General features: G+C 41.9%; 1 long non-coding RNA gene across 4 annotated transcripts in view; it reads left to right on the top strand.

Annotated features, from left to right (window-relative positions):
* Nucleotides 1-15380, top strand: part of LOC140729054 (uncharacterized) — a 140927-nt gene that overhangs the window by 2123 nt on the left and 123424 nt on the right. For 2 of the 4 annotated variants that reach the window (XR_012099245.1, XR_012099242.1), the window contains exon 1: nucleotides 12932-13656. This is a non-coding gene — a long non-coding RNA (uncharacterized lncRNA). The other 2 variants (XR_012099246.1, XR_012099243.1) reach the window with 2 other exon arrangements.

Here is a 15380-nt window from a genome sequence, read left to right as displayed (position 1 = left end):
ACTCAGCAGGCCACAGTTCCATTGCCCTGCCTTTGAATTGCATCCATGCAAACATGAGTTAATTCAGAGTTGATCATTTCAATTGTTCTGTCTTTATCATGCCCTTTGGAGAAAAGCGATCCTCTCTTCTACACTATCTCCTGTGAGGCTTGGTTTCTAATTCCATTCCTGAGTGTCCTATTGTAAACTTACTCTGTACTTCCCTTCTAGAGGAAATAGTCTCTTTACTTTCACCCAATTAATTTCCCTAAATTTTTAAATAGATAAATATGATTGCCTCAATTATTTAAGCTGAATGAATACTGTAGTCGATCAGAAGTCTCAGATGTGGAGATAGTCACTCAAATGATTGAGGAGAAAATCATGACAGTATTCAGAGAGGATATGTTGGAGGGATCATCCAATGAGTCCACATGGAATAAGAGAAAGGCAATTAATTTTTTTTGAGTTTATACTTTAGGGTTCTCAAAGTTAGTGGAAATTAGAAGAGCAGATATGTAAACAAATAACAGAAAGGTGTAAGTAACCATCAGTGCTGGAACCTGGTAAAAATCTTACCACAGGATAGCAAATGTCACTGAGAGTGTGGTTTGTACTCGTAAATGTGACTCTAATCCATTTGGTTACTTCCAATAAAAGATGTTAAGGATCAGTCTTTGGAGGTGGAGGGAGACTCAAAGACTGTGTCCAAAAATAATGTCTGAACTGATTCCTCCATATTCTAAAGAGCAATTAGAGACAGGATATTAATATTGGCTTTGTTGGCGATTCACTTGTTCAATGTATGAGAAAGATGCTACCTTTTATTTTGGGCAGGATTTATTTCTGGAATTGGAAATGTTAACAAATTAATACATTTCTCATTTACTTACTCAAAATGGCCAAATATGCTTAAAATCTAATGAGATATTCACAAATGCCTTGACTTAAAAATGTATTCTAAGTGGTTCTTACCAATGAAAAGTTTTATGGAGAAATAAAACCAGACTTTGCTAAACCCTATCATTTGAACAACATTGACTTTTTAATAATGAAATTGCTTCTAGAATAGGAAGCTGAGTATTTTGGGAAATGAATTGGGAGAATGCAGAGAGTCAATGTAAAGCTGAGGCACAATACTGAAATGGGCAAAGGAACAGAGAGATTTTCTTACACTGGTGTGCAGGTTTGAGTGTAAGCGGTAACTCAGGCTTATAAAACATGTGAAACCTGAATTTTATAAACAGAGTCATAAATTGCAAGAACAAAGAAGTTATGGTGCACATTTGTATAACACTGGTTCAGCCATTACATTCTAGTGTGGTGACCAGTTCAAAGTGTCCCACTTTAGGTAAAATTTGAAAGACTTGGAGCGGGTATGAGGAATTTTAGTTACATGGATATATTGGGTAGGTGCAATTTTTCTTCTTTGGAGGTCAAGAAGGGATCTGATAGTAGTTGTCAAACTTGTGACAAGTCCAGACAGATAGATTAAGAGATGCTGTTTCTATTGTTAGAGGAGTCAAGAACCAGAAGCAGTTTAGTAAAAAAGGAAAAAAGAAGCGAGACAGGATCCTGAAAGAATATAAATGAAGCATGAAAGAAATTTCACATTGAATCAGGAGGGCTAAAAGGGACCATAAAATATCCTTGGCAGGATTAAAGAGAATCCCAGGGCACTTTTCTGTGTGACTGTATTTTACAGACATCTTGTGCTATTTGTGCTTTGTGCTGTGTGTGACTGTTAGTATTCCCTCCCCCTCCCTTCCCCCATCCCAGTTTCACTCTGCCTCTTCCTCCAGCTGCCTTTCACCTCTCTCATGATTCTGCCTTCTTCTACTACCCATAGTGCTTATTCCTTTATTCACCTTTCCTGCCTATCCCCTCCCTGCTTCCCCTCCCCCAATCCTTGATCTTTCCTCTTTCTGGCTTTTCACCTGGCACCCACCAGCCTTCTCCTTCCCACCCTCCCCCCACCTTCTTTATAGGGCCCCTGCCCACTCCCTCTTCAGTCCTGACGAAGGGTCTCGGCCCGAAACGTTGACTGTCCGTTTCCACGACTGCTGCCCGACATGCTGAGTTCCTCCAGCGTGTTGTGCGTATCGCTCTATCAGTGTTAGGTTCATTCTAATCTGATTTTGTTAATCTGACCATTCTGGCAAAGTCTGGTTTCTGGGCATCCATAAACGTTGACTTTAGTGAGCCACTGTCAGATTGCTCTATGGTGTTTTCATTTAATGCTGGAACTCCTGAGCTCAGCCACGTTGTTCTGAAGCATTCCTCATATTAAAGGACATCCTTAGGATTTCTTTGCTTGCAACTGACTACCTTTTCCCAAGTCTGCTGGTGTTGGGATTTGTTAATTCAACCTAAGCTTAAAAGCATTCCAACCACATTATAGATTTTACTTATCATCTCCCATGTCAGTGCCTGCATCAACTGTTTAACTTGACAAGGAGATGACATTATTTTGATGCCATCATATATGGGTGCAGGTTGTATATTTTCTTAATATGCAGGAGTTCAGCCCAGGACTTCAAGCCTCTATTTTTAGGGTGTGGAACCTCTTTGGACCATCAATCAATTTTGTCATGTTCAGCAGACTGGTAAGAAAATACTTATCCTTTTTTTTGTGGGATCCCCGACTTTTGGAGCTCATTAGGGCACGGCTGCCAATTCTATTCTCTCATCACTGTCATCATCACAGGAACCACTGGAGGTCGCTGTGGTATCGGTGTCATGTTCTTTGTGCAATTCCTTTTTGTCTGGATACAGGTGTTGCTTTGGATTATACTGCAGTGAAAGGGATGTATCCCTGGGGGAGTATCAGAGATATGACAACCCTCTGAAGACACCTGCTATACTACTTTATACTGTTCCAGTTTGTCTCTTGAGTTTCATTTAGTTCAATTTGACTGCATTTCTGTTTTTCTATTCTCACTTGTTCAGTCAATGCTCTGATTTGCACTGCATTTTTTACTGTCCCTATCATACTGACTTTGTAATCTGTCACAGTTCTCCTTTTCCTTCTTCAAACATATCTGATCTTTATATTCATCGCAGTCTATATCATGAGGGTTTCCTGAATGAACACATTCACTTTCTTAATTCTGATATGACTGCTAGAATCCATGCAGTTCTGTCTTTACGTTCAATCTTCCAAAGTGTATCACTTCTCATTTTTTTGATGGAACTTCATCTGCCACTTCTCTGCCCAATCTTGCATCCAGTCTAAATTTTGTTGTAACCTACAACAACTTACGCTATCAAAAACAACTCCAACCTTTTTGTCATCTACAGACTTATAACCCCACCCTTCCAAGTCATTTATAAAAATCACAAGGAGCAGAGACCCCAGAACAGATCCCTGTGGAACACTGGACACTGATCTCCAGGCAGAGTACTCCCCATTTACTACCATTTTCTGCCTTCTGTGGCTAAGCCAATTCCAAATCCATGCAGTTCCTATGGATCCTAAATATTGTCAACACCACAGTAATCTCCACCCCCACTTTCCATCGTAACCTGGTTACTATCCAAATGTTTTTCCAAAGCTCCAGCACTGCCTCTTTTTTAACCTTGATATATTCCAGCATATTAGCCTGTTCTATGCTGAATTCATTTGTCAAGGTCCTTCTGTCTGGTGAATATTGAAGCAAAGTATTCATTAAGAACCTTTTCTACCTCCTCCAACTCCAGGCACATGCTTTCTCCTTTAACCCTGAACGGTCCTAATAAACCTCTTGTTCTTTACATACATACAGGATGCCTTAGGGTTTCCTTAATCCTACTTGCCAAGACCTTTTTATGCTCCCTTGTCGGTCTCTTAAGACCCTTCTTAAGCCTCTTCCTGCTAACCTTATAATTAAACATTAAGATTGCCTCCTTCTTCTTTCTGACTAAATGTTGCACCTCTCTTCTCAAACATAGGTCCTTCACCCTATAATGCTTTCCCTGTTTCAGTATTGTTATAAAGGCAGATCAATCTCCATGGCCTGACCAGATATATCCAAGAACACTGTGGGAGGCTAGCAAAGAAACTGCAGGAGTCCTGGCTGAAATACTTGCATCATCATTAGCCACGGGTGAGGTGCCAGTAGACTGGAGCGTAGCAAATGTTGTGCCTTTATTTAAGAAGGGTAGCAAGAAAAGCCTGGGAATTATGGATTAGTGACATCAATGGTTGGTAGGTTATTGGAAAAGAGACATAAGATATACATGTATCTGGAAATACAGGTTAAATAGGGTTAGGCAGCATGGCTTTGTGCATGAGAGATCACGTCGTACAAAGTGTGTTATTATGTCCACACGTAATAAAGAACTTCAGTTCCCAGTGTACAATGTGGGCAGTTCACCCAGAACCTGAAGTGACATTGGTGAACAGGACACACATGTGCTTGGTGAGCTGAAGTGTCCAGAGTAAAATGTGGTCAAGCTGAAGCCATTCTGGATATCGGTGGAGAAAATAGTTCTAGTATTATTATCCATGCAAGTTTGCCTTTGTTAAAGAACAAACCTAATACAAAGTAGCTTGAGTTTTTTTATGGCATGACCAATAAAGTAATTGAGCACAAGGTGTTAGATGTGGTTTATATGGACTTCAGTAAGGCCTTTGATAAGGTTCCACATGGTCAGCTGCTTTGGGAGGTTATATTGTATCGAATCCAGGCAGAGCTGGCTGATTGGACAACTTTATAGTAGAAAGCAGTTGGGGGGGTGATAGTGAAGGTTGCTTCTTGGATCTGAAGCCCATGATTGTGGTATGCCTCCAGGTTTGGTGTTTGTCATCTACATCAATGATGCGGATTAGAATGTACAAGGCATGGTTGATAAGTTTGCAGATGGTAGGTGGTATAGTGGACAATGTGAAGAAGTTTGCAGAGAAATTTTGATCACCTCAGTAATCGACAAGTGGCAAATGGAGTTTAATTTGGATAAGTGCAAGGTGTTGCATTTTGGAAAATCCAGGTCGGACTTTCTCTGTGAACTGTAGGGACCTGGGAAGTGTTGCAAAACAGAGGTACCTTGGAGTACAAGTCACATGCACAAGAAAGTCTGCAGATGCTAGAAATCCAGAGCAACACACACAAAATACTGGAAGAACTCAGCAGGTCAGGCAGTTTGGACAGCTATGGGTGGAGCCAAGAGAGATGGGGGAGATTTTGAACTATTTCTTTTCTTCAGTATTCACTAAGGAGAAGGATATTGAATTGTGTAAGGTAAAGGAAACAATTAGGGAAATTATGGAAATTATGACGATTAAAGAGGAGGAAGTACTGGCGCTTTTAAGGAATATAAAAGTGGATAAATCTCTGGGTCCTGACAGGATATTCCCTAGGACCTTGAGGGAGGTTAGTGTAGAAATAGCAGGGGCTCTGACAGAAATATTTCAAATGTCATTAGAAACAGGGTTGGTGCCGGAAGATTGGCGTATTGTTCATGTTGTTCCATTGTTTAAAAAGGGTTCTAAGAGTAAACCTAGCAATTATAGGCCTGTCAGTTTGACGTCAGTGGTGGGTAAATTAATGGAAAGTATTCTTAGAGATGGTATATATAATTATCTGGACAAACAGGGTCTGATTAGGAACATGGATTTGTGCGTGGAAGGTCATGTTTGACGAATCATATTGAATTTTTTGAAGTGGTTACTAGGAAAGTTGAAGAGGGTAAAGCAGTGGATGTTGTCTATATGGACTTCAGTAAGGCCTTTGACAAGGTTCTGCATGGAAGGTTAATTAGGAAAGTTCAATCTTTAGGTGTTAATATTGAAGTAGTAAAATGGATTCAACAGTGGGTGGATGGGAGATGCCAGAGAGTAGTGGTGGATAACTGTTTGTCAGGTTGGAGGCCAGTGACTAGTGGTGTGCCTCAGGAATCTGTACTGGGTCCAATGTTGTTTGTTATATACGTTAATGATCTGGACAATGGGGTGGTAAATTGGATTAGTAAGCATGCAGATGATACAAAGATAGGTGGCATTGTGGGTAATTAAGTAGGTTTTCAAAGCTTGCAGAGAGATTTAGGCCAGTTAGAAGAGTGGGCTGAAAGATGGCAGATGGAGTTTAATGCTGCTAAGTATGAGGTGCTACATTTTGGTAGGAATAATCAAAATAGGACATAGATGGTAAATGGTAGGGCATTGAAGAATGCAGTAGAACAGAGTGATCTAGGAATAATGGTGCATAGTTCCCTGAAGGTGGAATCTCATGTGGATAGGGTGGTGAAGAAAGCTTTTGGTATGCTGGCCTTTGTAAATCAGAGCATTGAGTATAGGAGTTGGGATGTAATGTTAAAATTGTACAAAGCATTGGTAAGGCCAAATTTGGAGTATCGTGCACAGTTCTGGTCACCGAATTATAGGAAAGATGTCAACAAAGCAGAGACAGTACAGAAGAGATTTACCAGAATGTTACCTGGGTTTCAGCACCTAAGTTACAGGGAAAGGCTGAACAAGTTAGGTCTTTATTCTTTGGAGCGTAGAAGGTTGAGGGGGGACTTGATAGAGGTATTTAAAATTATGAGGGGGATAGATAGAGTTGACATGGATAGGCTTTTTCCATTGAGAGTAGGGGAGATTCAAACAAGAGGACATGAGTTGAGAGGGGGCAAAAGTTTAGGGGTAACATGAGGGGGAATTTCGTTACTCAGAGAGTGGTAGCTGTGTGAAACGAGCTTCCAGTAGAAGTGGTAGAGGCAGGTTCGATATTGTCATTTAAAGTAAAATTGGATAAGTATATGGACAGGAAAGGAATGGAGGGTTATGGGCTGAGTGCAGGTTGGTGGGACTAGGCGAGAGTGAGCATTCTGCACAGACTAGAAGGGCCAAGATGGCCTGTTTCCGTGCTGTAATTGTTATATGGTTATAGTATCTATGGAAATTAATAAACAGTCAACATTTCAAGCCAAAATGGAATCACAGGTAGGCAGGATGGTGAAGAAAACTTTGACATGTTGACTTTCATCAATCAGGGCATTGAGAATAAAGGTTGGGAGCTGAAGGTGTGGTTGGATAAGCACTTTGAGACCACACTTTGGCATATTGCATTCAGTTTTTTTCCCCTGATACAAGAAAGATAGTATTAAACTGGAAAGAAAGCAGAAAAGATATACAAAGATGTTACCAGGATTTGAGATATAGGGAGAGGTTTGATAGGCTAGGACTTTATTCCTTGGAGTGTAGGAGATTAAGGGGTGTACAAAACCATGAGCAGGTATAGACAGAGTGATTACGCTCATCTTTTATATAGAATTGCTGAATCAAGAATTGGAGGGCATAAGTTTAAGGTGATAGGGGAAAGATTTCATAGGAACTTGAGTGGCAACTTTTCTACACAAAAAAGTGTGTGGAATGAGCTGCCAGAAATAGTGGTTAAGGCAGGTTCTTTAAGCAACATGTACAAAATGCTGGAGGAACTCAGCAAGCCAGGCAGCATCTATGGAAAAAAGTACAGCTGAGTCCTTGGCCTGAAACATTGTACTGCTTTTCCATAGATGCTGCCAGGCCTGCTGAATTCCTCCAGCATTTTGTGTGTGTTACTTGGATTTCCAGCACCTACAGATTTTCTCTTGTTTGTTTAAGGCAGGTACTTGAGCTACTTTTAAAAGACAGTTGGTCAGGTACATGGATGGGAAAGGTTTAGAAAATTTTGGGCAAATGCTGACAAGTGGGACTAGCTCTGATGAGGCACTTTGGTCTGCATAGACCGGTTGGGCCGAAGGGCTTGTCTCCATGTTGTATAACTCTGTGAGCGAGTTCGAAATGAGAGTCTTTTAAAAGTAAGATAGGGAGAGGTGTTCCTCTTAGAGTGAAGGGCATGGCTGGCAGGATTTCTTCAGGAAAAAGCAGGTATATGTCAGGTACAACACAAGGAAATCTGCAGATGCTGGAAATTCAAACAACACACACAAAATGCTGGTGGAACACAGCAGGCCAGGCAGCATCTATAGGGAGAAGCGCTGTTGACGTTTCGGGCCAAGACCCTTCATCAGGACTAAGGGTCTCGGCCTGAAACGTCGACAGTGCTTCTCTTATAGATGCTGCCTGGCCTGCTGTGTTCCACCAGCGTTTTGTGTGTGTTATATGTCAGGTACAGGCAGCTGGGAATATGCCATTCCCTTGAGGAATATAGGTGACATGGTGGTGCACTTATGAGGGAAATCAAGAGGGCAAAAAGAGGACATGAGAGCTCTGGCAGATAAGGTAACAAATAATCCTGAGAGATTCTACAAATTAACTCGTCAAATTGATAGCCTGCGAGAGAATAAGGCACCTAAAGGATCAATGTGGTTGCCTATGTGTGGAGCCATAGGAGATGAGCAACGTCTTAAATGAATATATCTCAGTGAGCTTAACATCAGTGGTAGGAAAGTTTACTAGAGGGAATTCTGCAGGACAGGATATACCTGCATTTGAAAAGGCGAGGGCTGATTAGAGATAGTACCGCTTTGTGCATGAGAACTTGTGTCTCATGAATTTAACAGAGCTCTCACAAGAGGTGACCGAGAGGATTGTTGAAGAAGATAAGGTGGTAGATGTTGTCTACAAGGATTTTAGCAAGGCTAGATCACATGGCGTCCAGGGTAAGCCTGCCAATGGAAAATCAGCTTAGTGAAAGGATTCAGAAGGAGGTAGTGTAGGGTTGTTTTCAGATTGGAGGCACTTGACCAGTAGTATGCCACAGGGATCTTCCCCATGTACTGTTCCTTATCGTGGTGGGGATGTTTGTGTGCCTTAATGATCCTGGGAGTTATACCAGCTGGGACTTCAGTCCCTGGTAGGGTCAACCTTGCTGGGCAGGTTCCAGGTGAAGGGCCAGACGAATACAGCACCTCGTCCTCCAGGTTGGGGGTTGGGCACAGGGCCAGCAACCCTACCCTGTAAAATCTTTACCGTTACAGAAACTGAAACAAGGAAGTTTATTGCTGCCGGTGAGAGGAGTGATGCAGAACTGGGAACAGAAATTATGATGGACGGAGATCAAAGCCACCAGGACATCTCCGGACTGAGAACTAATCTTCTTTCACCCAAAGAAACTATCCATATTGGATGCTGGAATGTTACGTGTCAAGAAGATCTGGTCTGAGAAAATCAGAAACCAAGACTTGCTTACATCTTGAAATATAGAATCAATCTCAGTTTGTGTGAAAAGAAGACGATGGAGATGGCTGGGCCGTGTACTGAGAATGATCACTAAGGTGGACCCCACAGGGAAGGCAAAGTAGGGGCAGGTCCAAAATGACGTGGCAAAGATCTGTGGAAGCAGAACTGAAAGAAGTAGGCATGAACTGGGTAACGGCGAGCAGCAGAGCAAAAGACCGGCAGAAATGGAAGACCCTTGTGGAGGCACCATGAGCCACCTAGGCACTAAGGGTTCAGACAATGATGCCGATGCCACAGGGATGGTTGTTTGTCATCTATATTAATGATTTGGATGAGAATGTCACTGGTGTGGTTAGAAAGTTTGCAGATGGCACCATAATTGGTGGTGTCGTGGACAGTAGGATCTAAATCAACTGGGAGAGTGGCCCAAGGAACAGCAAATGGAACTTAACTTGGCAAGTGCAAGGTGTTGCAATTGATCATTTAAACTTGCACAGTAAATGACAGGGTCCTGGATAGTGGTAGACCATCATTCACAAAAATGCTGACACAGTTACACAATGTGGTGAAGAAAGCATTTGGTATACTTGCCTTCATTGGTTAATGCATTGAGTATCAGAACTGGGATATTACTGCTCTACAAGTTGCTGGTAAGACCACAAAGATTCTAGCACTGAAGGTCTACTGTCAATCATTGCTTCTTCCAAAGAATTATCAGGGTTGTTGATCTTTACTACAACAACTGCTCCTAGAACAGCTGAGTATAACCAAACCTCAGAAGTGTCACAGTCGGGGGAGGGGCACAACCGTTTCCTCATCATCTGAGCTGCTGGTTGATGGCCTCATGTTCCTTTGCATCAACGTAACCAGCAAACTCACCTGGTCCCTACACAGTAACGTGGTGATCAACAAAATACCTCAGCTTGTGCATATCCTCAGAAGATTTGGCACGTCCAAGAGGGTTCTCTTGAACTTCACATGGGAGGGTTTGACTTGTAAGGAGAGACTTTACAGGCTGAGATTTCTTTCACTGGAATGTAGGAGGCTGAGTGGTGATCTTATAGATGTTTACAAAATTATGAGAGGCACGAATAAGGTGAGTGGTGACAGTCTTCTCCCCCGCACAGGGGAGCCTGAAACTAGAGGGCAGAGATTTAAAGTGAGAGACAAAAGGAACACATTTTTCATACAGAGGTTGGTAGATTGTTTGGAATGAGCCTCCAGATGAAGTGATGGACACAGGTAAAATTACAATGTTTTTAAGACATTTGTCAGGGCATGGATACGTTGTGTTATACAAACTATCCTGACGGGTTGTGTCTCACTCTGCTACGGCAACTGCTCTGCTCTGGCAGAATGATAAAGCCTGTTCATCACAGACTCATTACTTCCTTCCATCTAGTCCATCTTCAAAGTGTGTTGCATCAGGAAGGCTAACGGTATTGCCAAGATTTCCTGACAAACCGGCCGTTCACTTTTCTTTTTTTTCTACCTCCTGGGAGAAGATACAGAAGTCTGAAAGCCTGAATGACCAGGTTCAAGAATAGATTTTCCTTCTCTACTCTCTGACTCCTGAACCAGTCACCTCCTTACCACTGGTGCTGCCTCATTCCTAGATCCTTACTCCTGCCTTTGCCATTATTGTCACTTTAGCAACTGTTTTTGTGCTACTTCAGTTTGCACTATTACACTTCACACAGTCTGTTGTTTTGCACTCATCGCTGTAACTAATCTGAATATGATCTGATCTCACTTGAATTACTGTGTGCAGTTCATTTCACCTTAAGTATAGGAAGGATATTATTAAGCAATAAAGGCTGCAGACAAGGTTCAGAAGGATGTAAATGGAACTGAAGGACTTGAGTTCTAAGAAGAGACTAAGTTGTCTGGAATTTTTCTCCGTGGAGCATGGGAGGTTGAGGGGTGAGACTGGAGAGGTATTTAAAATGAGAGGGGAATGACCACAGTGTTTTCCCAGCATAATACTAGAGGACATGGGTTTAAAGTGAGAGGGGAAAATATAATGGGAATCTGAGGGGTAAGTTATTCACAGAGAGTGTTGTTTGGAATGAACGGCCAGAGGAGATGGCAGAGGCAGGTACAATTACAAATGCCATTTCAACAGGTACATGGGTGGAACAGGTTTTGAGGCCATGGGGCAAATGGAGGCAAAAAGGGTTTACAGTTCACGTAGGTAATTTAGACGGCATGAAGGAGTCGGGATGAAAGGCCTATTTCTGTGGTGTACAATTGAACTATTTATGACTCCCTTAGGATTAGGTGAGTCCTCCCAATTGACAAGCTGGTGACTAAGGGTGCCATTGACCACTACTCAGAGGATGCAGTTCAACTCTTGTGAAGCAATGCAGCAGTGAGAGTCCTGTTTGTATTCTTCATGAACCCAGCAGTTTCCACTGCAGGATGTTATCAGTCTCTTATGGTGTACCTTATCTCTGACGTTTCCAAGTAAACATCCTATCCTACCATTTACTTTGGAGAAGTACTCCTGATTCCATCATGACAATAGAAGAAATAGAAGAGGGAATTCGTCATCCAGTCTGCCTTTCAACAAGAATGTAGTTGATCACCCTCAGAGTCATTTCTTGTTCTAACCCCATATCCCTGATTCCCTTAATGTCTAAAAACATGTCAGTCACTGCCTTAACGATACTGAGCATTGATGCCTTTTCAGCCCCCTGTGTTGAGAATTGCAAAGATTTGCCACCATTGAGATAAAAACAATTTTTTTCTATCTTGGTGGCTGGGGAGATCTTTGGTATACGTGACAAGCCTACAGAGTTGACATTGGGTTGCTTTTCTTCAACAAAGTGACTAGGAAGACCCTGGAACCATTGTCAGTAATCCTGAGTTTGAATTTACTGACATTTTGCTTTGGAGAAATGAAGTGAACTTTACCCCTCAAAAGCTCAAAGTCCTATCAGGTAAGCTGACCTTCAGCTTGGAACTGTTGCGATGGACAACATGCAGCTCATGCTTCATTCAGTGACATTTGCCTTTCTCTGAAAGGTAACTACTGACAATGTACTGGCCTGCAGAGGGGAGCCACTGGATTCATTTAAAACCCATCATCAAGGAACTGACTGTGAGAGGTCACAATGGCTCTACATTCAGCTGCAACTACTCTGAGCCCTCACCAATAAAGTTTGAAGAATATCAATTACAATTTGCCAGTGTGAAATGCAGCGCTTTCTGAAGCATCGAGTGGAATTCTGGATGTGTGAGAAGCTACTTATCCTATTGGGATACCTACAGAAAATTCTCAAAGATTCAAAAATGCTGTATACAACCCTGAGGTTTGTCTTCCCACAGACACGAAACAAAAAAAGAAAAACCATGGAACCCACTCAAACCCACAATGCACAAGAAAAAAACCCAAATCTCTTAAACAACACAAAAAAAGAGCAAAAACACAATAAAAAAAACACCAGGCTTCAAATCATGCGACTAGTTCAGCTCCGTATCACCTGTTAACCCCAGGCCACAGAGTTGGTCTGCTCTGATCAAAATTGCACAAAATAACAACAAAAAACAGAGAGAAACCAGAAACACATCATAATGTGAACCACAGTGTCCAATCCACATACTGCATCGAAAAAACTGCTCCCAAGGTCCAGGACTCCAGCACCATCCACCAGTGAGGGGGAGAGGGAGAACATTAGAATACAGGGACCTTCCCCCAGGAGCAGCGGACAAAGGCTGGAGAGCGCCTGTCACACACAGACACCTTCCTCTGGCAGCTGTGACTGAGAGGCTGGTAGAGAGCACTGAACATCCCGCTTGCCTTCCGCTCCTGCCTCAATGATTTCAATCTTCCTTGACGCTTTAATTGGTGAGAAATGAAGTTGATCGTGGGCTTGTTCCCTGTCTCTAGGCTTCTTGGCCTCCGGGGAACCTCACAGAACCTCGCCAGAGACAGCAAAGAGCCAGATTGCTCAATTGGCCTGAAAGCACGCCACCAAACTGTAGATCACAATCTCCAACAGTAGCAGAAGCACATTAGAAAGAAAAATCATAGAGACAGTATTTTCGTGATCATCTGAAGGATGTTGCCCTTAGTCGCATTTTTCACTGGCACCGTCTTCTCCAGACATGGAAAATAGAATTAAATTAGTGTGAGGGATCTGCCAAAGGGTTTCGGCCCGAAACATTGACTGTACTTTTCTCCATAGATGCTGCCTGGCCTGCAGAGTTCCTCCAGCATTTTGTGTGTGTTGCTCGGATTTCTAGCATCTGTAGGTCTTCTCTTGTTTGTGAGGGATCTGTGATAGGTTATTAAAGAATGAGAAACTTATGCTGAAGCTCGGAGAGTCAGTGCAAAGTGCTGCTGTCTGACCCTGTACATCATTCTGGGATTCTTTTTGCCGGAACTGGGGATTCCTTTGATCTTCACTCTGAGATTCTCCACTTTTTTTTTACAGTGGGGAGACTGCAGACAGATTCCAGCACCTCCTTCCTATATACTGTCAGAGTTTTCGAATGAGATGTCTTATTCTGAGAGGATTCGGAAAGCTCAACAATTCTCATATGGTTGGGATCTAAAAACAGTGAAATTTTGGGTGAGTTTGACAGTTTCCTTCTGTTAGGTGGCTTTAAAATAGAAATGCAAAATAGCATATATATATATAAAATAAAATCTGCTGACTTGACAGTACCATAAATGTATTCTTAATGTGTGCTCTTCATCCTATCCCTTCTGACGCAACGTGTTAAGAAACTGAAATCAGTGAAGCTTTTTAAATTGTTAATGCAACTTTGCAGGTGCTCAAACTGTACAAGTGAATGGAAGAGATTTATACAAAATTTAATGCACACTGTAAGCATCAAAGGTCTCAGCACAGATCCCTGTGGATCACTGGTCACAGAGTCCACAGTCCTCCATCTTCCACCTCCTATTACCAAACAACTCTGGATTCAATTTGCCAACTTTCCTTGGATCCCATGGTCTCTAATCTTTTGAATATTTTTTCTAATTTAGGGTAGCAAGGAAATATAGGTTTAATAACACAAATTTGAATAGTTTAGTTTGCTTTTGCTTGGTTAAGAACATACGGTAAATAGAAGTGGAGTAGGCTATTTGATCCTTTGGGACTAGTCTGCCTTTTGCCTCCACTCTTTCGTTTCTCTTGGTTCCCTACATCTCCAGAGTCTATTGAACTGAATACTTAGGTAACCCTTCAAGTTAGAGAAGTCCAAAGTTTCAGTGAGGGTTTTTTTTCTTCATGTCAGTCCCAATTGGTCTTCTGGTTTGACTATAACACCTAGTCCTAGACTTCGCAGCCAAGGAGAGCATCATCTCTATGTCCAGTGTGTTGAAGTCTGTGAGAATTTCTAATTTTCAATGACGTCTTCTCTCATTGTACTAAACTCGTGCTCTATAGAGTCTAGATCTATGCTCAATTTTCAAACCTGTGGCAAACATGCCATCCTTGGAAACAGAATCTTTGCTGCACACCTACTTTAGGCCAGCAGGCCAAAACTTCGAGTGTCATCTCAGTAGGTCCCCACAGATTGCAGTTAAACTCCTGTAATCAAATCCTTCTGTAATAAAGGCTAACAATATTGTTTGACTTCCTAATTGCTTGCTTTACCTGCATGTGGCTTTAATGACTCATGTATCATACCCATACCCTCTTCAACACCAACCTTTCCTGCTCTGCCAACTTTTAAAAAGTATTCTCTTCTGTTTTGTGCATTAAAGTAGATATCAGTTCAATATTTTATAAGTCATATTGCATCTGTCATATTCTTGTCCATTCACTCTGCTCATATAATCACTATGAGATTCATTTACAAACACCTCCCTTCACACAATCCAAAGACAAAGTTGGAGTCCAGTGTATTGTCTTATACAGAAGCACATGTATGCACTGGTGCAATTAAAAATGTCAGACGCAGACGGTGTCAGATAAACTACATTCTCAATAAAAAATTAACTAAATTATCAGTTATACAAAATTATACAAGAAAGAACACAAATGAGAACAAAAAAGGTCTATTTTAGTCTAAAGTGGTGACAGTGTTGCTATACTGAGTTAGTGATTTTTTAGTTTAAAGACAAATGGTTAAAGGGAAGTAGCTGTTCTTGAACCTGGTGGTGTGGGACTTGAGGCTTCAGTATCTCCTGTGCAATGGTAGCTGTGAGAAGGTGGTATTGCCTGGATGTTGAGGATCTCTGACAATCTATGTTGTCTTCCTGATGCAGCACCTCTTGTAGACACTACTGATGGTGGGAAGGGATGTGCCTGTGAGGTAATGGGCTGAGTCCACAACTCCCTGTACA

The sequence above is a fragment of the Hemitrygon akajei genome, chromosome 6 (genome assembly GCF_048418815.1).
Source record: "Hemitrygon akajei chromosome 6, sHemAka1.3, whole genome shotgun sequence".
NCBI classification, from domain to species: domain Eukaryota; kingdom Metazoa; phylum Chordata; class Chondrichthyes; order Myliobatiformes; family Dasyatidae; genus Hemitrygon; species Hemitrygon akajei.
This window is presented reverse-complemented; position numbering and strand designations above follow the sequence as displayed.